General features: G+C 42.7%; 1 protein-coding gene and 1 long non-coding RNA gene across 2 annotated transcripts in view; one reads left to right on the forward strand and one right to left on the reverse strand.

Annotated features, from left to right (window-relative positions):
• WWOX (WW domain containing oxidoreductase) overlaps positions 1-25,562 on the reverse strand; it is a 538,960-nt gene that overhangs the window by 203,401 nt on the left and 309,997 nt on the right. The gene's annotated exons all lie outside the window — the stretch shown is intronic.
• Positions 8,616-25,562, forward strand: part of LOC143823548 (uncharacterized) — a 37,416-nt gene continuing 20,469 nt past the window's right edge. Inside the window, exon 1 of the long non-coding RNA XR_013226502.1 lies at positions 8,616-8,921. This is a non-coding gene — a long non-coding RNA (uncharacterized LOC143823548). The remainder of the gene's footprint in view (positions 8,922-25,562) is intronic.

Consider the following 25,562-nt stretch of genomic DNA (forward strand, 5'->3'; position numbering starts at 1 on the left):
TCATTTGCTCAGCCTAATATAAACAAAAATAAATCCAACAAGAGCCTTGTTTGCTTCATGGTCTTAGTGTTCGGAGCTTTATTGTGCCATTACTGGATACCGGCACCATGGGAGCTTCTCCCAAGTTGTGATGGAGGAGTTGGTTGAAATCAATGTGTGTGTGTGTATGTGTATACACACACACACACACACACACATGTACATATACACACAAGAGTCTCTTGTGGCGCAGAGTGGTAAGGCAGGTGAAATGTTGTCTGAAAGCTCTGCCCATGAGGCTGGGAGTTCAATCCCAGCAGCCGGCTCAAGGTTGACTCAGCCTTCCATCCTTCCAAGGTCGGTAAAATGAGTACCCAGCTTGCTGGGGGGTAAACGGTAATGACTGGGGAAGGCACTGGCAAACCACCCCGTATTGAGTCTGCCATGAAAACGCTAGAGGGCGTCACCCCAAGGGTCAGACATGACTCGGTGCTTGCACAGGGGATACCTTCACCTTTACTTTATACACACAAACAAAGAGGTACCCCCCCCCCAAAAAAAACACCACTATTAATCTCCATGTTTTGAAGGAATAAGTAAGAATGAAGAGTTTGTATAGTTTCCTTTCTTAACCCTTCAGTGTTTCAGATTATAGATATAATATCCCCTGAAGAAAATGACAGGTTTGGAGGGGAGACTCTATGGCATTATACTCTGCTAAAATTACTCCCCTCCCCAAATCCCATCTTCCTTTGGCTCCACCCCCAAATCTTTATGACTTTCCCCACCAGGACTTAGCAACTCTAGTGCTACGGGAGACAGAGCCGACCACAAAATGGCTGCCACAGAAGGCTGAGCCATATACACAAAGAAAGCCCAAATACGGGAGCTAAGACTGTACTTTAAAAATACACTCAGAAAATGGAGTGTGAGAGAAAAAAATCACTGCTGTCATGGCAGCTGCTGGAGAAACAGTGTTATTTTAATGTACATAGACAATCTGCTCTCCAGTGGCCAACCAGAAGCTCTGCTGGACAAGAGCATCACATGGATCAACTACTTTCTAAAAATACTGTTTGGCGGGTGCCAGGGGTGACCAGAGGCTCTATGCTGAGGATTCAGATCTAACCTATATTGAGAAAAAGCCTATGCCTATGGATGATGTTTATAAGACCACTTGTTAAACTTCTGAATAAAGGAAACTGAGGTAAGTTTGCATTCAGTTAATGCCTTTCGAAGTCCACCGGGCTTCCAGAGAGGTATACATCCTTGGGGTAGAAAGCTGATGAGTCAATGGAAACAAAGATGTGAATGTGTCCCATTAGCCCCTAGCACTAAGAATATGAAGTGAAGGGGTCCTCCATTGTGACTTAAGACACCAAACAATGAGGCCAGATCATATGAGACAGAATACTTTGGCCAAAGATGGTGCAAGGTCATGTGTTAAACAGGTCTGTATTTTCCAAAATAGGTCTGGATACATGATGCAATTATGATAATGTACTCTGGGGGGGGGGGAATCAGCAACTAAAACACATTTACCCCTAACTAAAGTGCTCATGTGCAGCTGACTAATCACTTCAGATGAATCAACAGCTTTGTCCTAAAATAGCTCTTGCTGTTTCTTAGGATTTCATAACTCCCGAGAATGTAGTGGGCAGCTTGCTATTCACCACAGCTGAATCATAACCTTAACTGGAAGTTTCTGAAACTGATTTCTTTCAGATAGGGATGACTGGCCTCCAGCCAGTATTTATCTTTCAAGCCATGTACTGTAATGAAATGTCTGTTGAAAGAAAAGAGATTCAGAACCAAAACAGGAATGGGCACAGAAGATCCGTGAATGCTGTCACCTAGTAGCCAACTGCACAGAGAATAGGGAAAGACCAGGGACCCTGTGATGGAAGAGGGGATTCATGGAGCCCCTTTCTGAAAACAAACCATTCCACCCAAGTGCAGCCATCCATCAGAGAACTAGAAGTTGGCCTGAGGATCTAGAACAGAAGAAGAAGAAGAAGAAGAAGAAGAAGAAGAAGAAGAAGAAGAAGAAGAAGAAGAAGAACAAGAAGAATTGGTTCTTATATGCAGCTTTTCCCTACCCGAAGGAGGCTCAAAGCAGTTTACAGTTGCCTTCCCTTTCCTCTCCCCACAACATATACCCTGTGAGGGAGGTGAGGCTTATTACTATTACTATTACTATTACTATTACTATTACTATTACTATTACTATTACTATTACTATTACTATTACTATTACACACAAGGAGCTCCTATTCAAATTAAGAAACGAACCCGGCTCCCATACCTGCCTCTATGTGAGCAGGAGATTTAGAGTGATTCAATAACCTCCAAATCCATCTGATCAGTGGCAGCTCTCTCCTGCTTGAAATTGATGCATCTCTATGTCAACATCCTCAGAAGAATCATTAGCCATCTTTCATGCTCTGGAGGTCCTTCTTGCCCAATTTAGCAAAGAACAACATCCTGCAAAAGAGACAGGTTACCTGCTAATGACAGGCAACAGTTCAATATTTCATGGTGCCTTAAAAAAGTTTTCAGTAACTGAAGGTGTTCCCACATTAATTCTTTGCATCAATTATTGACAGGGAATTTAATTTAAAGGCAAGTAGTCGGTAACCTAGGGGTACTGTTTTAAATAATTTATAATTGCTGCATAGGTGTAATCATATTGCTATCGATTAAGATCCAGTTGCTTCTATCAGTCGGAGCATGCCTTATGCTAATTAATTTTAGTGGTATCACCTTTTTAACACTGTATTCCTTGGTAACAGGAACTCATTATAAAAATAATTTAATAAAAGGCCATCTTTACAAGTTCATTTGATTAGTCCTCTGTGAAGTTGAGGGGAGGGAGGGAGAGGGAGAGAGAGAGAGAGAGAGAGAGAGAGAGAGAGAGAGATTTATAGGGGCATTTGCCTAGAAAGAACCAAAGGAAGATGTAGAAATTAAAAATCCAAGCTGCTTATCAGAGTTGAGGTTGGAACAAAGGGTAAGGAGTGGCATGGAACTTGTGAAAAGATACAAAGGCAAGCTGAAAACATTTCTCCCTGCAATATTTACTGAGTGTGCATCTCTTGCAACGCTTATAAGAACACAATTAAAATTCTTAAAAGTATTGCAAAGAGGTGCACGCTCGGTAAACATTGCAGGGAGAACTATTTTCAGCTTGTCCTTATATCTAAACACTCCTCCCTTCCTTCCTGTGCAGACAGTGAAGGCAGAATTCTTTTCTTTAACTCAAAACTGATGTGATGACTGAACACAGACAATTAAATAAAACAGAAGTTTGATGCCCCCCCTCCAAAAAAAGAAAAGAAAAACACTTTCACAGTGCCCAGAATTCTAAACAGCATTAGTTCCTTCAGTCTCACTCCCTGCGTGAGAAGAGGAAGGGAGAGGTATACTAGTCCACGAATAAACATGGTTTATGATTGTCATCAACATCTCTGATTTGATTTTTGACAGCTAAATGCTACCCTTTCGATGACTGCAGGCGTGACAACAGTCTTGAGCCACTAGCATAGCTAAGTCTATTCAGAAAATATTTAATGACTGCTACTATTCACATTCACACAAGAGCCAGTTTGGTGTAGTGGTTAGGAGTGCGGACTTCTAATCTGGCATGCCAGGTTCGATTCCCCACTCCCCCACATGCAGCCAGCTGGGTGACCTTGGGCTCGCCACGGCACTGATAAAACTGTTCTGACCGAGCAGTGATATCAGGGCTCTCTCAGCCTCACCCACCCCACAGGGTGTCTGTTGTGGGGAGAGGAATGGGAAGGCAACTGTAAGCTGCTTTGAGCCTCCTTCGGGTAGGGGAAAGCGGCATATAAGAACCAACTCTTCTTCTTATTATTATTAGAAAGTTTTGTGGTGAGCAATAAGGCAATAAAACAGTCTTGGGACCAATTCTTGCACTGCTTTCGTGGTGTTCTAAGGTGAGCAGTTGAGAATGTGTAAAATCTCTGTAGGTTCCGTAAATATATATAGCATCCTACACCTGGGGAAATCAGACACATGCCAGTCACTTTGTAAGCGACATTTCCACACAACTTCAAGGAACTTCCAATACGCATGTGTGAGGTTACCAATCCCCTGGCAGGAGTAGGAGATCCCCTACGCCATCTCTGAGATACCAGCCATTCCAAGATTTTGGAATGCCAGATACAACTAAGGCTAGAAAACCATTCTAAGGCTAGAAAGCCAAGCATATTGGGAATGAACATTCAGCAAATCATGACTAGTGGTTTTGCTTTGATGGGGAGCTTCATCATGCTTTATTTCATGCTGAATCAGTATATTTGAGGGAAAGACAAAAACATTTTTAATGTTCTGAACCTTTATTTCAGGGGTAGTCAAACTGCGGCCCTCCAGATGTCCATGGACTACAATTCCCAGAAGCCCCTGCCAGCATTCGCTGGCAGGGGCTTCTGGGAATTGTGGTCCATGGACATCTGGAGGGCCGCAGTTTGACTACCCCTGCTTTATTTCAAAGCAACCGATTCACTCTGGCACATGCCAGACAAAGGCCATCTTAGATCAATGAAAAGACCTATCGTGGCAGGAAAGCAAAGGGAAAGCTAAATCACTCCCCTTGGACACAGGAAGCTACCTTACACTGATTCAGATTATTGGTCCATCAAAGTCTTTCACATCATCTACCTCTTGATTGTTTTAGCTGGCGATGCTGAGGATTGAACCTGGGACCTTCTGCAGCCAACTAGATGCTCTACCACTGAGCAACAGCCCCTCCCTCCTCTTCCCTTTACATTGCACAGGCACACACTCTCACACAGCTACAGCTACGTTTAAGGGTCATGCTTTGTTTCCCACTCTGTCAATCTTCTCACACTCTCTGTAAGCACTCAATTAACTTCTTGTACCTTACTGAAGAGACCCCTGACAGAAGCATTAGGCAGGAGCGTTGTGACGTTTCATGTCAACACTAATTAAAAAAGAAAAAGATCAACTTTATTGATAATCTACCTTGAAACCACAGTCGCATTATCTTTCACGCACACTTTTGGGAAAAGTGGGAAGAGCCTAATGCCTTTCCACTCCTTAACTATCTCTTCTGGGGTTAAGCATTTTATGCTGGCATCAGCAACTTTAAGGCGTTCACCTTTTAAAAGGAGCCTGGCTTTTTTTTTTTTTTTGGTTGTAAATGGCACTGACACTACAACAAGAAAGTTCATTTTGCAAAGATGATTCATTAAGAAATAAAATATTCATGGCTGACAGCTTGAAGGATCGCCATACAGTTTTATTCTAATGCACCTGTCCTCTTTGTCAAGTCCAATATGGGATGTCATACCGCCAAAGTTTTATTTAGAAATTGTTTGTCAGAGTGAGCTCTCTAATGTGAATGAAAAATTCATCCCCTCATTAAGAAGATTTTACATGAAATGTCTAGGATTTTCAATGAACACCAGGACATGAACCAATTACTGTTAAACACTTAAAGAGACAGTGCCTTCGCTCACTCAGCAAAACTCTTGCTGAGGAAAAAAAAAATACAAAATCTCTATCACCAAAAAAAAAAAAAAAAGCAAAGGGGACTTGAGTTTGGATTTTATTTTTTAAATGGCTAATTTAAAACTGTGATGTTTGAGAAGTCTTGGCCAAATCAATTTAGGATGAAATGTGACATGCTAAAAGTACAGCTTAATAACCGAGTAAGTTAATAAAACAATCCGGATGTTAAACTTGAGATTGGACGACATCGTATACCCTGGCCGTGAGCCAGAGATACTTGTGTACTGGTTCCTCATGTCAATAGATCTTTTTCTGGACCTCGTGTTAATGGGTCTTTTTTGATTCACCTCTTTGACCTTCAGTTTGGTTAGGAATGAGGACCTCTAATCTGGTGAGTTGGGTTCGATTCTGCGCTCCCCCACATGCAACCATCTGGGTGACCTTGGGCTTGCCACAGCACTGATAAAGCTGTTCTGACCGAGCAGTAATGTCAGGGCTCTCTCAGCCTCACCCACCTCACAGAGAGTCTATTGTGGGGAGAGGAAAGGGAAGCAATTGTAAGCCGCTTGGAGACTCCTTCAGGTAGAGAAAAGTGGCAAATAAGAGCCAACTCTTCTTCTTTTCAAGCTCTCATAAAGTGACAGGAAACCCTCAGAAAATGAATGATGGCATAAAGCTTTAAGGTGCCTGCTGGATCATAGCTTGTATTTGTTTGTGTTCATTTAGCTGCAATTCAAATGTACATTTCCAAGGAGAGTCATACAGAGCCAGAAGCTAGACTGTTAGACAAGGATGTGGGAGATGTCAATTCTACATGGTCATGAGACCCTTTAAAATCAAATCAGTCCAGTAGCACTTTAAGACGAACAAAGATTTATTCAAAGTGTGAACTTTCGAGCAGAAGCACTCTTCCTCAGACTTGCAGTCGAAAGCTCACACCTTGAATGAATCTTAGTTGGTCTTAATGGTGCTACTGGACTCTGATTTGATTTTATTGTGCTACTTCAGACCAAAACAGCTACCCATTTGACTGAGACTCTTTATTATTGTTGGAGTGGGGAATCCATGGCCGGCCACTCCTGTTCCTTACAGCCACTTAAATCTAGCAGTACTATCATGTCACTTCTGGAGAAAACCAGCAGATAGTTCTAGTTTTACCATAGAACTTCCTGAGATTCTTAGCATTATCCTTGGTCACTTTTGGGTTCTTTCCAGAAATCATGACCACAACTCTGCCTCTCTCTACCCCAAACGTCCTGCTGGTAGCCAGGTTCCTGCCGGCACTCCATGGAGAAAGAGCAAGACAAAAAATCCCCAGGAATTCAGCAGGTGAGGGCAGAAAACCCTACTCCCCACTCTATTGTTATCATCTATGTGCTGAATGGTATCATTATTTTGATTGTGATTTTATGTGTTATATAAGCCTACTGAGCCTGCTCTGTGGGGAGGGTTGATATATAAAACTAATAAATAAATAAGGTTAAATGAGATTCAAAATATTATATTTATTATTTATTTATTTATTTATTTGGATTTTTATACCGCCCATTCTTTACAGCTCTGGAAATAACAACTCCCCTGGAAATACCAAACCTACATCAGCTTGTAAATTACTTGGCAAAATGGGTTTGTTATGTGCCATTATGTCACTTCCCATTTAAAGGTGAACCTATCGATTAATGACTTCCAAAATGTTACGTCATTAACATATATTGTTACAGGCTACAAGCTGGGAAATTCCTGGAGATATCGGGATGGAGCGTGGGGAAGACAGGGTTTGGGGAGATGAGGGACTCCAGCAAGGTATAATGCCATAGGGTTTGCCCAGAGTCTAAAGTATCATTTTTCACCCCCATGGGAACTGATCTCTGTACTCTGGAAATAAATCAAAATTCTGGACTATCTCCAAGTCCTACCTGAAGGCTGGAAACTCTGTTAAGAGCTTGGCTTAGATCTTGCCAACAGAAGACTGTGACTTCCTTTACTGAGTCAATCCACTTCATGATGGGCCTTCAAATTCTCCTAGCATCACTGTCTTTTCTAGTGACTCTTGTTTCTGCATGATGTGATGCCACTAAGTGCCATAGTTTAGTCACTTTAGTCACTTTAGCTTCTAGGGAGAATTCAGGCTTGATTTGTCTTTCTGGCAGCTCATGGTGTCTGTAAAACTTTCCTCCAACACCACATTTCAAATGAATTGGTAAAATACCCCCTTAAAAAAAAAAGCAAAAACAGAACCCCTGACACATTCATTTGTTAAAAGGCAGGATTTAGGCGTAACAAGGCTCACAGGAATGAGCAATCATAGGGAATCAATTTAACATGGAAAACTTATGTAATATGTTATAAATTCAAAACATTATATTTTATGGCTCCGTTTCAGTTAAGAATATCCCGCAGGATTTTTTAAAAAGAAATCTATTTGCTTCCTGTGCACTCCAAATCACAGTCAGAATTCCACAGGGCTTGGCAAACTGTTAAAATTAATATATCTGTTTAAGCCCGCATAATATATCAGATGTTTTAAGGCATTTTTCCTTAGATTTCTTAGTCTATGTTCTTTTAGTTAATTTTCCAAGATAAAATCAAGCTATAAATAACCTTAGGGGCCCTTTTCACTGTGCCGCTTCTGGGATGGCAAAAGCTTTAATAGCTAGAAATTCTGTCTCCTGGGGATCTCTAAAGGGAATAGTACTTTGAAACTCATCCAAAGCAAAATAAGCAAAAAGCATTAAAAATAATAAAAGAATTAGTAATTATGCAGGGAGTTAAACTATATTTATACACTAATGAACTACCACCCATGGGTCAATTTTTTTTTAAAGGAAAGAATAAAGGTAAAGGTAAAGGTATCCCCTGTGCAAGCACCGAGTCATGTCTGACCCTTGGGGTGACGCCCTCTAGCGTTTTCATGGCAGAAGAATACAAACATATTAAACCATACAATCCATAAATCTACAAGGATTCTGTTTAACTATTTACTGTGTAAGTGGTCCCCTTAAATGTTTGGGCTCAGGATAGCACATGTAAGCATGATTATGCACACACCCACATTCCTCAGGGTACAGGGCTGTTATGCCATTCTAGAATAAATGGGTCAAATACTCAAATAATTCATTATAGTGTGTGAGGGGGTGGAATGAAAACAGATATATTTTAAGGGTTTAGGCATGAAGAGAACTTAGTCTAGGTTGAAAACTGTTATGAAAACACACTGGTCAAATTCAGCATTATCTCGGGAAAGACTAAAAATATCACTGACAGAGAGGGAGGGAGAGGGGGAGGGAGTACACATCACTAAAACCCCACATATATTTGAAGGAAGGAAAGCTAGCTGCCTGGCTATTCTTCTTGGAATTTACAAAGGAGATTGGAAAAAGCAGTTGTCTGGGAGGAGAATTCTAAGAGGCATCAAAAAGGCTGGAAATAAATGGAATCTGACAGAGGTAAGATATATGTGGACCAACAAGAAAAGAAACATAAAGGATTAAGGAACAAAGATGGCTAATGGCTCATCTTCATGGCAGCTATCCCTAGAGGAAAAAAATATCCTCCCCCCAGTGTTGATACTTGGAAAATAGTTTATATATAGCTTCTGCATATGATTGAGACTATATGGGTGGCAGGCAGGCAGCTACTAAGAGACCAGTGCCTCAGACTCCATTCTGTTCACATAAAAGTGCTCTGAAACCCTCTTCACAGATGCAGCTGGAGAGACCCCAGGTGTACATCTCAAGGAAATGTCAGTGACACAGTTTTACTTAATTCATATTGTCACATACGGAAGAAAGTTGGTTCCCAGCTGAGGTAGCATCTGTAGGTCATAGTATGGAAGGATGAGGACCTTAAACCCTAGCTTTGATAGCCCACAATCAATGTAATACTTTAAACCCCTCTGAGTAGAATACGAGCAATCTAAAGTGACTCTTCCTCACCATTGCGGGTCCCATGGGATCAGCTGTGGTTGGCTCATACAACAAAGCTGAGATCTTGAGCAACAGCTAGCGCTGGCTACAACTTCGGGCAGACAGGTCAATGGGCCATCAAGGATCCTAGATCAGCCCCCCAAAGAAGAAGGTCTCTTAGTCCATGGTGTGGCGACGTTCAATATTCTTTGGATGTATTTTACTTATGTTAGCATACTTGGCAAAGAGCAACTTGTTCTCCAAACTGTATAATATGATAAACTATGCAGCAAAGAAGAATTTGCATCATTTCCACTTGAATCTGACACATCTGGCAGACCTCAAAAGAAGATACCAGAAAAGAAAACTGAGGAAAAATTAAACAGGGAGGGATATGGAGGGATATAGAGGGAGCGGAATTATTTTGGAATTAAGGTATTTGTATATGTACGAACAATGGGAATGGTGGAAGGTCAGAAACTGCATTGTTTTCCCCCCTCAAATACTCAAAAATCCTAGCTACACTACGGTTAGCTACATGTATCTTCTCAATGTGAGCCCCATAGCCTAGGTCAGCCACATGAAGTGATCTAGAGAGAGTGCTCATGGAAATATTTTGGACACTAGGAAGTTGTACTGCATCCTGACCACACCCATTGAGAAGAAATTATGTTTGTTGATTTATGCCTAATACCATCTTGTGAGCAACTTGTGGCGCAGAGTGGAAAGGCAGCCAACATGCAGTCTGAAAGCTCTGCCCATGAGGCCGGGAGTTCAATCCCAGCAGCCGGCTCAAGGTTGACTCAGCCTTCCATCCTTCCGAGGTCGGTAAAATGAGTACCCAGCTTGCTGGGGGGTAAACGGTAATGACTGGGGAAGGCACTGGCAAACCACCTCATATTGAGTCTGCCATGAAAACGCTAGATGGCATCACCCCAAGGGTCAGCTATGACCCGGTGCTTGCACAGGGGATACCTTTACCTTTACCTTACCATCTTAGCTCAAATCTAGAAAGATATCGTAAAACAAAACTTAAATAGCTTTTAGTGGGTTTCAAGCACCCATTTAGCTTTCAATGGATGGCAAGAGCAACACATGCCTCTCAAGTAGGGGATATTCAAGTTCTGTCTCTGTGAGGCTCTAGACCCAGGCCACAGAGGTATGTCCTGGCAGCTCCAGTGTGTGGGATGCTATAGGGACATTTTCAGTTGGGTGAGGTCATGGTATGGTTATGATAAGGGCCTCAAGTTTTTTTTATATAGAGGAGCCAAGTTCCTATGACCTCATCCTTAAACAGGTTGAATGGCATGGGGAGCAGTGGAAAATTTCAATATTAATGCCAATCCAAAGTTGTACTTCAATTGCCCTGAAAACACAGTTGGGTCTGGGCAGCCTGCCTGGTGTCAGGAAGAACTGAAGACGCTAACTACTTCTGGAATACGGTCTGTTAGGAGTAATAACCTGTTTTTACAAAGATTAAAGACTGGGTATTTTCCCTGATGTTAGTATCTCAGCCCATCAAATCTGTTACAGTCATTCTGTTTAATTTAGATTGATGAGTTCAAGGGGGACCGTTTCCTCCTCCAAATGTTCTGCCTCTCATCTTATAATAAAAGTTAATGGGCTTAAACCTCAGCCTTCTGATTAGCCATATTCTTAGCTGAGAATTTCTGATCATACTTATACAAAGCAGAGGCAATACAAGTGTCTCTTGAACTGGTTCCCCTCAGTTTCTGATTTTGCGACCTGTCTCCATTTGCAAGGCTACTCAAAACACACAAGCTCTACGCGAACATTGTTGACATTCACAGCATTGACTGCAGTTGGTATATTATCAAAGCTAGCAGTGTATGGCCATATAATAACAGCATGTTATGGTTGCGGCTTGACTCTAACTAGCCCTTCTTGGTGATTACCCCCCATACCTATATGTAAGGATTGAAGAAATTACGTTTCATTGTATCTGGGGAAGCAAACTTGTAAACCAAACCAAAGCTTAGCTGTTCAACTTAATATTTCTGGTAAGGCCTTGGAGGAGGAGCGTGTCTCATTGCTTAAGTGCCACTCAGCGCTTAACACTCACTCAGGGAGGCTGTCTGCCCCAGAGTGCCTCCTCCTCCAACCGGCTTGCCTGTCTGTCCAGCGGCCAGCCAATTGCCTTCTGTCCCCCACCCCAGACCGACCCCTCCTCCTTCCACTTCCCTCTGAGGCTCGGAGGCTGCAGATCCCTGCCATGTGAAAGCTGCCGCTGCAGGTAAGTTCCCTGCCTAAAGCCTTTCCAGATCTCCAGTCTAGTGCCTATTGTATTCCTGGATGCAACAGGCTTGGCCCTTAGTACCTTGAATAAAACTTACTTGGTCTTAAAGGTGCCACCGCACTCAAATTTTGTTCAGCATGTCAGAGATAACTAATCTGCATTGAAGTCTGAATATGTGTCCTTTGAATTATTTGAGGGTAAGCCTTTGTTATGGATGGGAAGGCAGTATGGCATAAGCCAATCTCATCAGATTCCAGGAGCTAAGCAGGGTTGGTGGATAGATGAAAAAAACACCAACTCAGGCTCTGCAGAGGAAGTCAATGATAAATCACTTCTGCTTCGCATGCCTTAAAAAAATCCTTGCTGGGGTTGCCATGAATTAGTCGTGAATTGGCAGCACAAGCCTACATACTTCAATCTCTGTAGCCTTACTGGGGCAAGGAAACAAAATAATGGCAACAGAAATTTCAAAGGCTCTCCCAAGTCATCTTGCTGACCCCAGGAGGGATTTCTAATAATTTTCAACACCTGTACCTGGAGCCAGCCATTGTGATAGAAGTGACAGGTAATAGTTTATGTTGTGGTTTTAAAATTATGATCTCCCAGCCCCTTAGATAAATTATAGGATTTCCCCCCTCTTGGAAAATTTGGGAAATATGTGCTCATTGAGAGGTTTCTCATTCTGTTTTAGCAGTAAAAAAAAAGAAGGGGGGGTTATACTATCACAGGAGTTGCATCTTTTTCCTTACTTATGTCTTTTGTGGTTTAAAATTGTTTTGCTTTATATACCCAACATTGTTTTGTTGAATTTGATTTGGCTCTACTTCACCCTGCTGGTTCACCAACAATGTCCTTGATGTTGATATGCTGGTATTTAACTGAAGAGTACAACACAAAAAGGCAGGCCATGGCAAATAATAATGTCTCTATCATGGGAGTACTCTCGCAAGGGACGCATGGGTAGCTCCATGACCCTGAACATTTAAATGCCTTTTTCCCCCTTTCAATTTCCTGTGGTACGTTAATTTTTATTGATAGCTTACAGCTATGACAAGTGATCTTACGTTTTACTAACTTGCAGGATGGACAAAGGGCACTGATGTGGAAAAAGCCTACCAAAACAAGCTCTCTTGCCTTAAACAACCATTCAAGGGTTTCCTCATTTAATACAACGTTGGTGACTTCACATATGTATTTTATTTTAATTTTGAATTTAGGCCTAAAAGATGCTTTTATAGCTCACTGATCCATTGTCTTGGAGCGCAATCAGTATTACATAAAATATTTTATTGGCATATTCATACAAGTATTGAATCTCAGAAAGTGCATTTGTACTACTTAGTTTTCTTGGGGGGAAAAAAACAGGCTGCCATTTTAATCAAATTGTTTCCTGTATGAACTACCTTAGGCTCTGAGAGAGAAGAATTTTGTCCATATCGTCAATTCAGTGGAACAGGAAGTCATCTGACAGAAATGCTGATTCTGTGAATTTAGGCAGATTGTAAGTGGGTGGGCAGAAGGGATGGTGTCAGTGCTTGGCTTAGGGATGGGCGCTATGGTGTCCAAAGCAGCCGTTCATGTCCAAAGCAGCCACAGAGCTCTGTGCCTGCGTGTGTGCGCCTGCCGACATGCCTGCACCTGTGCCTCCCCTCCCATAGCGCAGCACTGGCTGCTTTGGGCGTGAACGGCCGCTTCAGATGCCAAAGCGCCCAACCCTAGCTTGGCTATTGTGGCCCTTTCTTGCATGCCCAGTGAAATGCCAATCACCACTTTGGGGTTAGGAGGCAAATTTCCTCCAGGCCAGACTGGCCAAGGATTCTGGATTTTTTTTTTGCAGGGGGGGCATCATCTGTGAATGGAATTGGGGTCACTGTGGGTGGGCAGGTAGTTGTGAATTTCCTGCACTTTGCATGGGGTTGGACTAGATGACCCTGGAGAGACCTTCCAACTCTATGATTCTATGATTGAAGCTAGCTGCCTGACCATTTCAGTCTGGGTAAGTGAAGTGATTGAAAATCCTCTCCGAAGGTGGCCAAGGGGCTTCTAGTTCATGTACGGTGCCAATGGTTGGAGGAAGGTTCTGGCAGAGCCACGAGATCTTGTTCACAAAATAACTCGCAAAAGCCTCACTGCTTATGTCCAATTTACTACTATTTGAGCACCCTTCCTCTAGGATGATAAGTGACCAAGTTACTCTAAACACTTGGGCTGGGCGTGAGCTCATGGATGCGATGAAGGTGGCATGGAGTTTTCTGTTGTTCACCTTCACCACCATCTCATAGACTTTCATAAGTATCTCGTAGGTTCGTAGTGAGTTTTCCTCCAAACTGTATCACCTCCTGTTTCCTTCGGTGTAGCTCCTCCATAAACCAGGGAGCTGGCTTCGGTCAGAGGAAGAGAGGGTGTCGGGGAGCAATTGCAGTGACAGCAGTAGACATCTGGTTTTGCCAGTCATCAACAATCTCATCTAGCATACCACATGGAGGCTTCAGCTCCTACAGAGCATTCTGGAAGCCATGAGAATCCATAAGTCTCCGCGGGCGGTCATAAATATGCCCACCGTCCACTGGGGGAGGAGGTGGGAGTTTGATCCGGGCCTTCAGAGTATGATGGTTTGACCATGGCACCAAATCATTGGCTATCAGTTCCACCTCCAGCCCTGCACCAAATATTAGATTCAGGGTGTGGATTAGTTTGAATGGGGAAAAGTCTCAAAATGGGGGTCAATTTCAACTGCCAAATCTTTGTTTAGTAAAATGTATAAAATCTCTTTCCTACAGAAATGTAGAGAAATTATATTGGAGCAGATGAGTTTGGTGTGTATATGTTGAATGTTATACACTTTTGTATCTGTACCTGACATATTTCCGGGGGGGGGTCATAATTCAGACTTCTAACTCCAATCTGTACATAACTGGGAGGGCTTGTAGGAGAGCATCAAGGAGAGATCACCTGTGAATCTCATCTCACTAGCTTGCACAGAGTCTATGCTATACACTCCTAAACCTTCACCTGTCATTTCTGCCATTTCCCCAGAAATCACTTTCCTGGAGGCACCTTCTTTGGTAGGGCATAACTCAGACCCCCTAAGTCCAATCCTCACCAACCATGGAGGGCAGGTAGAAGAAAGTCAGTCAGAGATCCCCTTTTTGCCTCTAGCATGCCAAGGAGGGAGACATTCCAGCACACCACAAACCTCACAATCTGAACGAGTTCACTCGGCCCTTAAAAGTTTGCAAACCATGCCAGAAACCACAGACTGAATGGGACTGTATTTTTCCTGGTTAATGTCCATCCCTAGTCTGCACAGAAACATGGAGCGCATAGCAATTCTGAATCTCCTGCACGGTAAGGGGCTGTGGAGCTTCCTCACCTTGTGAAAGCTTACAGCTATTTTATTAGTTCAGAAGGAAGACGGCGCCTGCATTTCCACATCTGCAACACCCAGGTGACCTTGAACTGTTACGTAGCAACCCAGCTGCAAAGACAGACACTGCGACACAGAGATGCTGCTGAGTCAAGCCTTTATAAATATAACAAGCAATTAGAAATGCTAATGATACTCAAGGAAGGAGGGGGAACATCCTCATCCAAAAACATTACAAATCTTCCCCTGCAAGAATATGTGTTGTTAGAAAGTGGGAAGTTTGTTTCTCTATTTTCAGTGTTTCTATTGTGGGGGAAAAGGTGCATGGGGAGAGATCTGCAACCCATGCTCAAAATTACAGAAATATTGTAACTGGAAATGTCGGGACTCTATCTATGCAACACCTTTTAGTTATCAACTTGATTTAGGATTTGAAGAGACTGAGGTGAGAGGGAAACACTAGAATTGCTGGAAACTCTATGGTTTTTAACATAGAGTTTCCAGTGATTCCTAGAGCTTCCTTGTGGCACTTCCAGGAAGAACGTCTAGGAAGTACAGAATCTTTCCTGATACTGTGCCCCTCCACAACCCTCATGCCAGTTGCCAAGTACTGCCTAGCAGACCTAGTTGTATGAGTGGCATCTAAGAAAGCCCTCTTACAAAGCAGGATCTGCCTACAGTCCCCAGCCTTAAAAACTGTTGCACGTTGCTGTTGTTGTTTTTTGCCTGCAAATTATGTTTAATACAGACTCAAAATATGTCTTTCCTGCCCCGACTTTCATCCTTAAATGTCTATTTAAGGAAGTTGAGAGGGGACATGATAGCCCTCTTTAAGTATTTGAAAGGTTGTCACTCGGAGGAGGGCAGGATGCTGTTTCCGTTGGCTGCAGAGGAGAGGACATGCAGTAATGGGTTTAAACTACAAGTACAACGATATAGGCTAGATATCAGAGGGGAAAAAATCACAGTCAGAGTAGTTCAGCAGTGGAATAGGCTGCCTAAGGAGGTGGTGAGCTCCCCCTCACTGGCAGTCTTCAAGCAAAGGTTGGATGCACACTTTTCTTGGATGCTTTAGGATGCTTTGGGCTGATCTTGCGTTGAGCAGGGGGGTTGGACTAGATGGCCTTTATGGCCCCTTCCAACTCTATGATTCTATGATTCTATGATTCTATGATTAGGTCTCTGAAACAAAATCCACTCAGCCTGCCCCCCCACACACACACACCAGGTTGCCATCTCATCCCTACATGTGTTGTGAATGTTCTGCCTGCCATCAGAGCAAATCATATGAGCAAATGATGGCTTTCCTTCTTCAGGGAGTGTGACTGAGCTGAGCTTTATATCTATGAAAGCTTTATATATATATATATAAAAGAACCTGTACTAGCAAAAGTTTGTAAATCACAGATTTTGTTGACACAGAGAAATTTAAATGTTACCAACAGCACTTAGCACTGCAGAACTGGTGCTAATGATAAAAAGTGAATTTTAGCACATTCCATTTTAATTAATTTTTAATACGTAACAAAAAAAAAAAGAAGAAGAAGCTTTCCCTTTAACCAGAGGAGCCATTTCTTCCTGGGAGAAATCCCAGAGGTGCTTTCTTCTCTTCTTGAAGGCATATTTCTTTCTAATTAATTAGAAATTGTGTGGGGTGGGGAGAACAGAGCCTTCTATCTCCCCCTCCTACCTTTGCTGTACAATTTTTCTTTTTCATAAATTGCAACTGAAGGTTTTATTTTGGGAAACACAATTAGTACAATGCTTTGTGCATGAGACACTCTCTCGTTCTCTTTCTTTCATTTTTAAAGGCAGGCCCGAAGGAACAGAAACTTCCACAGGTATCTTATATGGCTCTACGGTTTGCATGAACCATCATTTAAAATCCAAAGTGTGGCCTGATTTTCCAGTTTGTTCTTGTCTTCTTTTCTGGTTTCTTTTTTTTACTTCTCATCATTCCACTTTGAAAGTTCACTCACATCTCCAAGGAACAGAAGCATCTGAAGAAGTGATGCTTGTTGTAACTATCATTTCCCGAGTATTTTTTTAGTTCATGATTTTGGTGCTTCTGCTTTACAGACCAGGAACGCCTGCTATGCACAATCTTCTTGATCCAAATGGTTGCCATCTTTTTTTTAAATTACATTTATATTTACTTTTATTTTCTGTCTCTCTCCAAGGACTCAGTACAGATCTTCTGCGAACAGTGAGGTGTATTTTTCAAGAAGAAAAATAGCTGTTTTTTATACTGGTTTCACTAGCCAAAGGAGTCTTACATTCGCCTTCCCTTTTTCTCCCCATTACAGACACCCTGTGAGGGAGGTGGGGCTGAGAGAGGACTGCTTGGACAGGACTGACAGGACTGCTTGGGCAGAACAGCCCAAGGTCTCCCAGCTTGCTGCATGTGGAGAAGCGGGGAATCAAACCCAGTTTGCCATGCTGGCTCACCACACAATTAGTAACACTAAGACCGTTTATGCACTGGAGGTTTCTTGCTGGGCTGCAGGCTGGAGTTTTGCACCACCTCTTCCTGCACCCACACGGGGGAGCATTTGGCCCAGTGCAACTCATCCGCCTCCAATTTGTGCTCCTGCATGGGAGCTGGGGCAGTGAAGTTCCCAGTGCATAAATGGTCTAAAGTAGCCATCCCCAACTTGTGGGCCGTGGACCACATGTGGTCCTTCAACTAATTGGAGGTGGGACGCCTTCTCCCCCCCCGGCCCTTTACTTCACCCCCCCAGCCCTTTACAACACACTTCATTGTTATAGCGTGTCTGTATCTTGTTTTGAAGGGATGTTTAAACATTACCATAGCAATCAGAGAGGGCCATTTCGCACGGCTTCAAAGTAGCACAATGGTTGCTATTTGGAAACGCTACTAATTTGCCATAACCCACGACGTCGTAGACAATCTGCAACAATCCTGAAACCAATCAGCAAAAAGCGCTTCGTTGTGGCGCTTTCAGGGGAATCCAGAAAAGTGGATTCACCCTCCGGATAGCGATACACTCCTGCAACCAATCTGCAACAGTAGCGCTAAAGACCTGTGCGTTACCATTGTTGCTGGTTCTTCAAAGTCCCTCCCCCTGGCTCTCTCCTCCAAACTTCCGGCGAAGCGATCGCCATTTTTTTTTCTCCGAGCGAGCGGGGATAAATGCACCGGCGAGCCTCTTTCTGTTTAGAGGCTTCCCTGGCTTCAGTCCTTCACCTTTAGTCACTAAGCACAAACCACTGAAAAGCCCGTTTGCTGAAATAAAGTCCCTTTATTTTTTACAAATAAATTCAGCCGAAAATCGGGCCCGTGAGAGGGGGGATTTTTTTTTTTTATCACTCGAGGCAGCGTGCAAACGATCATACAATCAAACGACAGCTCACATTAGGCAGCTGGATGGGTCTCTCCGTAGCAACGAATCTACCTAGATTCGTTGCTATGGGTCATTTTTTTTTTTAAAAAACCTTTCTTAAAGGGAAAGGGGCTGTTTGGGAGCATGCTAACGGCTGCCCATTGGCTGCTTGATGGCCAGGGGCGGGACGAGCTTGGCAATAGCGCTTCCTTTCTAGCGATTTCTGCCGAGACCGGAAGCCTGTGGGAAACGCTAAAAAACGCAACTGATTCCACTACAAAGGCAGGTATGCATAACGACGAATTCCACTATTTTAAATGGCGATTTTTCATTCCGCAAACAATTTGCAACAAAGATCCCTGTGCGAAAAGGCCCAGAGTGCTAGGGCAGTGGTTGAGAGTAGAGGAGCAAACTACCCCCCCCCCCACCGGGCCTCAGTAAAAGGCGTTGAGTGGTCCCCGGTGAGTGCTTCCCGGCGTTGAGTGGTCCCCGGGGATAAAAAGGTTGGGGACCACTGGTCTAAAGGACCATGTTTCCAATCTGAAAAATACACTTTCCCCTATTCACACAAAACAGAAAATGCATGTATCAAGGGGACTGCGCATAGTGTTTATCTCCAGCATGTTAGGGAGATGCACTGAAATTTGACCTCTGAAAAGCTCAAGTTCAGACATTACGACAAACTATAGTTAACATAACCCATGATTAGCAAATTAACTTCAAAGCATGGTTTCTGGTTTTGGTTCACACCTCCAACATAATTGCTACTCATAACCCGTCATGATTTGGCATGACAATGACTATGTGTGGAGCCCAAGAATCTGATGATCTGGTGGGGGGAATTATGTTATGTCTCAAGATGCATCACAAAATGAATTTACACAGAACATCTTTGGAGAGAACAGAAGTGTGGTGAAAATAATTCCAGCTCTGTGTTTGCATTCCTCCCCTCCTTCACCTCACATGCGTATTATCCTGTTGACGTATTTTCATAAACTGTAAGTACAGATCGACAACTCCCGGGAGAAAACCCATGTCTTTTGCCCACAGCCCAAATATCCATCAAATCAGCATCAAAACAGTCAACAGCAAAAATCATTTTGAGACAAGTCACAGATTTCTTGTGGTAACATGTAGTGTTGTTGCAGCCCTTAGGGTTTCATCCAGACTAAATTTCCCATCAGCAGAACTGAACTTCCCTGCATCTTCTTTCCCGTTAGAGTCCTTTGGTCTTGACAAAATGCTTTTCCAGGAGACAGGGGACCCTGAGGGCCACCATCAGGGAGTTCTAAAGCAGGAAAGGGGAACCAGCAGAAATCACTAATTTTGTCGGGATTCAACCCATGGCACGAAAAGAGCTGGATAACAGCTGGATAGGGATGGGTTTTGTTCTGGTTTGCCTTACATTTTTGATACTCCTAACAAAGAATTGAGGCTTTGGAAGACATTTATAGCTGAAAGTAGCTGCTTTGAATGGGTCAGGGAAGGACAACTGGGAAAGTGCAGGTTTAACTCTTCCCTTCTATTCCTATGATTTAATAGTTTCATCTGAGAACACAATTTGTTCAATCTAGCAGTGTGCAGAAGATGCTGCCATCTATGTTACCAATGTGAAAATGTGATCCCCCCGCAATTTCATTTGCCTTTTCAATAACTTCAATTTAGCCTGGCACAGTTACATCAATATACAGCTATACTATACAACATCCTTTGTCTAAAAGAATGGGGGGGGGGCTTTTTTTATGAAGTTCTGTCCAAGAAGAGAAAAATAACTTCAAAAGAAAGAGGGAGGGCAGGGAAATTAAAACCAATTGCTTTCTTTGAGAATAAAAAACTTAGGCACATAATTCTTGTTTCTGCTGCATGGTTCCATAGGCAGTTTTGACTGTTCAGAACTATGTATTGCTATGTAAGTTGTATTGACATAAACACCACGGAAATGGTTGAGATATGTGTGTTATCTTCATTTCTCAAATTGGAATCAATCTCAGCTTTGTTCTCTTCCATACAGTGAAGTTTTTGCAACACATAAACAATGATATGTCATCTGCTTCCAGCCTGCAATTAAATTCTCTGGGTTATTTTTTTTTTCTTCTCTCTCTCTCTCCTGAAACAAAAGATGTCTTCCCTTCTTTTCCTGCCATATCTACCTGCAACATATAATTTTAACCAGCTAACACTAAATTAGACACCCACTCAGATTTATTATGATAAGGACATTCGGTAAGCTAATTTCAAGATGATGACTCCTATAAATTCTTATAATTTATTATTTAGTACTTTGATTTTTAATCATTAAGTACGTGAAGACTTTGTAGGTCAAACCTGTATTAATGAAGACAGTAATCTATTTTTCAAACTCTCGACTCCTCACCTACCTTTCAGCTTGTAAATTAGCAGAAATATCTTTAAACATATGTAGGGAGTAGAAAAAGAGGGGAAAATTTGGGAGGACTTGCCAAGCCATATAAGTTAATTAGTCATGATCTTTTGCCCGTTAAACGATTGGCATTTTTGAGGCTGTCGGAAGGGTAACCAGAGGCATCAGAGAAGGTACAACAACACAGATTTCTTCACGGAAACCTATCATCACGTTACACTGAGATTGCATTGATTGAAAATTATGCAAACATAACGGAACGAAGTTTTCATTAGACTGTTGCATTAGCACAATTGGGGTCATTAAGGAGAGCTTTCTCTTCCTGTCCACACTTCCCTGAAACTAAAATATTAATCAAATGAATTTTTTACAAAGCAAAAGCAAGCCATCAGAATTAGACTTTTGCTTTGGCTCACGTTCATCGGTAATGTGTGGAATGCCTAATGATTCTTTTATAAGACGGAGAACTACAGGGAGTACAGTGTTCCGTCCTGACCCTACGTCCGGGTAAAATGATCACTCCAGGTTTACATATGCTGCTGCTCAGGATATGCTGGCTTTAAGCCACTGGCTGGATTTGTATGTTCTCAACTGAACAGTTCCTTGTCCCATAGAATCATAGAATCATAGAGTTGGAAGGGGCCATACAGGCCATCTAGTCCAACCCCCTGCTCAACGCAGGATTAGCCCTAAGCATCCTAAAGCATCCAAGAAAAGTGTGTATCCAACCTTTGCTTGAAGACTTCCAGTGAGAGTCCCCAAACGCTGCACAATCCAGCCAGGGTGTGCTGTCCTTCCCCCTCAAAAAAAATCTCCCTCCAGATATTTAGAATCTTTGGAATGTTTTTAGTGCAGTCAGAGTCTCTAATATTCTGGTGCTGTATATTTACCAAGCTATGTAAGGCTGCAGAACATTGGTTAAAACAAAACGAGTCCACTTGAGATTTCCTCCATGCGTCAACACGAACATTTATAAAGCAGAAGCACGGCTGCAAACATAGACGCATTTGTTACTTAGAATAACAGTGGCATTATTGCTTTGCTCGATTAACAACACTTTGTGTCATGTATACGCAGTAAATGAAAATTCGTAGCAGGAAACAAAACACATCTGCAGAGAAGTGCTTTTGGCAGAAATAAGAGAGTTTCCTGGTATCTCTGAAAAATATATATACACTTACACATATATAGCTTCTCTGCTGAAATAGTTTGAAAAAATAGGGGGGGAGATTTGGGGGAAATGTGCATGGTAATTTCACACTGAAGAATATTTCAAAGGAGTTGTTAGAAAGGGGGGTCTTATAAAACGATCTGATTAAATGCCCCTATAATAGGGAAACTTTGTTACTTTTTTGCATGCAAATTCTCCTTGTTTGGCATGCCACACAAGGGACAGCAAAGCTAGTAGCCCCCTCTCTGTCCTCAGATTGCTTGGTGACAGTTATCCATGCAATGGTCACCTCCAGATTGGATTTCTGTAACTTGCCTGAAATTTCAGCCGGTATAGAATGCAGCTACTAGGTTCCTCACAGGAACATCTTGGAGGACCCATATCCAGCCTGTGCTGAGGCAACTGCATTGGCTGCCAGCTGCAAGTTCAAGTTTTTGGTGCTAGCCTTTAAGGCCGTCCGTGGTCTGGGCCCATCATATCTGCAGGACAGCCTATTTCCTCATGCCCCCTGCAGGGCGCTTTGCTCTGCATGTGCAAATCTGTTGGAGGTCCCTGGCCTCGGCTAGGGCCAGGGCCTTTTTGGTCCTAGCCCCAACCTGGTGGAGCTAGGAGAGTTGAGAGCCCTAATGAAACTTTCTCAGTTCTGCAGGCTCTGTAAAACAGAGGTCTTCCACCAGGTTTTGGGGCAAGGCCAGTGCAGTTAAGATCTGGGCCCCTCCCTGAGCCAGCCAGGTCATCAGGCTACCCCTACTGATCTGACCCCTGTGGTACCGCAATGAAGATGGTAGAGTTATTTATCACTGCCAAGGGTGGGTTTTATTGGCTTTTATTTTTTTAGAGGGATTTTATTGTGGGCTATTGTTGTTACCCTCCACGAGCCACTGGAATGGAATTATAAATAAAATGGAATTTTAAATAAATGGAATTATAAATATCAATGGAATTATAAATAAAATACATTTGAAAAATAATGGATTAAGAAAACCATGGATGCCAAATTATTTTGGGGATCTGGGACAAGCCCACCAGACAAACATGGACCATGCATCCCCTCATTTTACATATCCCAACGCTGTTTAACTGAAAGCAGGATATGAACTATGATTCTGGGGTTGGATCCAATCAATTTTTTCGCTCATTTTTGCAGTATTTCGCTTCTTACTACAGCTTCCAACTTAACATGAATTTCTGTCCATGCATGTTCTATGGTCCCAATGTATACAATTTTGGTGGTCAAAGGTCACCCTTCCTTCCTTGATAGCCAGCAGAAAAGCTCACCGGATCCAAACTTTGGTTTAGATTCAAGAGAGATTGCCAAACAAGGTGTGTATTCTATTAAAAGGCCTCCCGAAAGAGCTATACCAGGGGTAATCAAACTGCAACCTCATGGGAATTGTAGTCCATGGACATCTGGAGGGCTGCAGTTTGACTCCCCCTGAGTTATACATACTGATGGCTCTCTACTCCATGGGAGCTTTAATAAGGTGTCTTAATAGATTGTCTCAGACTACAAATACTGTTTCTTCATATGTGGCTCAGGCCCATCCATGCCAGGCTGGGCAAAACAGTTTGAACAGAAGATCTCTTTAATCTCATCCTCATAGTTCTGAGGATGGGTTGCCTAGCAACGAACAGGCTTGTTGCAACATGGGACAGGATGGGTGGACCTCATGGGCATTATGCCACTTATGGGGAGATCCTGGAAGTTTTTCCAGGTAGCTCAAGGAATTGCCAGATGCTCTACAGCAAAAGGGGCAGCAAGCAAGAGGAACTCAGTGTGGGGAACCCCCACCACAACCAGGAAAATTGCATCCCTAGTAATATTTGTAAATATAACACTTGTGCCACGGAAGTGGTTTTCCTTGTCATTCCATGGCATAACTCTGAAGTTTAAAACCACAGAACCCAAACTAGTCATAATAATCTGCCTGAGACAGGAAATGAGGATGTCATGTCAAGGGCCCACTTGATTAGCCCCTCTTATATAGGTCCAGTATATACCATCTTCTACTGCAGGGGTAGTCAACCTGTGGTCCTCCAGATGTCCATGGACTACAATTCCCATGAGCCCCTGCCAGCTCATGGGAATTGTAGTCCATGAACATCTGGAGGACCACAGGTTGACTACCCCTGTTCTACTGCAAGGCTGTAACCCTTGAACTGTACAAGAGTCAAGGAGCACCTCAATGAGAAAAAAGGCCCACATGAGCATGTGATGGCTAGATACCTTACCGAGTTATGTTTTAATCGGGGGGGGGGGAGAGAGATATTAATTGCAGTGAAAATTACGATTCCCCCATGATTTATAACCCTGCAGAAAACTATTGCGTTTCCATATGTGGTTTCGCCATTTTCACTTTTCCATACCTATCATGGCCCATTGTTTCTCCGGCCTGATTGATGGTGGGGCTTTGGCGCACTCCCATTATGAGCTTTATAATTATCACCGGTAATAGAGAAACTTCTTCCTCTCCTATTCAGTGAGACTGCTCAAATTATTCATTGCAGACCATTGGTACAGAAGTACAGGAAAACAAGAATTTATTTCCAGTCTCAGGCACATGCGAGATAAGAGGATGTATTTATTTCACCATGTTTCAAAAGGATTAAGGTTGGCAAAAATAAATATCACTTAGCTTGTCAGCATCCACAAACTTTATGGTGCTGGGCTATAGAGACTTTCCTCTGTTAAGCATGTGAAACCTAAAACCTAGTTTAAAAAAAAAAACAAAACGTAGAGAGGGGGAGAGGGAACCCACACTGAAGTATATCCTTACTCAGCCAAATAAATGAATCCCATCTATTTTAAGCCTGCAATGGGTTTCTAAAGCACACCAGACACAACTGTATCTCAGCTTTGACGGTAATGCGCTTATTTTGAAAACCGGCACAAAATTCCAAAAGTCCTTGACTCTTGCCTGATTTTTTTTTTTTTGAATAGCTGTATACATCATCCGGGTTTCGCCTAATTACACATAATTAGCAAACGTAATTATGCTTTCGATGTCAATCTCTTATTAGTGGACAGCGGGGACATTGGGAAGAAGGTGTATGTGGAGGGACACCATGTTAAGAAGCCCTCTTGGAATAAATATAGCAGATTCCCACAAGCACACAAATGCAAAACCCACAACAGTTCCCCACAATAAGGAAACTTTAGTGTCACTTGGTATCTTTGATTAATGATATTCTCGGGCACCTCGACGTACCTGTTTTGTCCTTCGTTTTTCACTGCCACTCTTAAAGACTGAAACCTTGGGCTCTGTTTGGGGACAATCCTTGCAAGGTAGAGGAACAGTTTAGCACCTTCTCTTCCATCACTAAGGAAATGGTTACAGATATCTGATTCATATGCCCCTTCGTCAAAAACAACTGCAAGCATCCGTTAATATGTCGTGTGGTTAACATGAACTGTCTTTAAGGCTAGCCAGATATCAACCCTCCCAATTGACCAGCACACACACTGAACACACAGGAAGTGGCCTAACTCTGAGGCCTTACATTAGTCCCTCAAGGTCAGTATTGTGTAAGCACAGAGTCAGTGGCTCTCCATGGTCTCACATCAACAACTGCCTGGTCCTTTTTAACTGGAGATGCTGAGAATTGCATCTGGGACCTTTAGCATGCAAAGCAGAGGATGAGTTACAACCCCTCCCTTCAAAC

The sequence above is a fragment of the Paroedura picta genome, chromosome 14 (genome assembly GCF_049243985.1).
Source record: "Paroedura picta isolate Pp20150507F chromosome 14, Ppicta_v3.0, whole genome shotgun sequence".
NCBI classification, from domain to species: Eukaryota; Metazoa; Chordata; class Lepidosauria; order Squamata; family Gekkonidae; genus Paroedura; species Paroedura picta.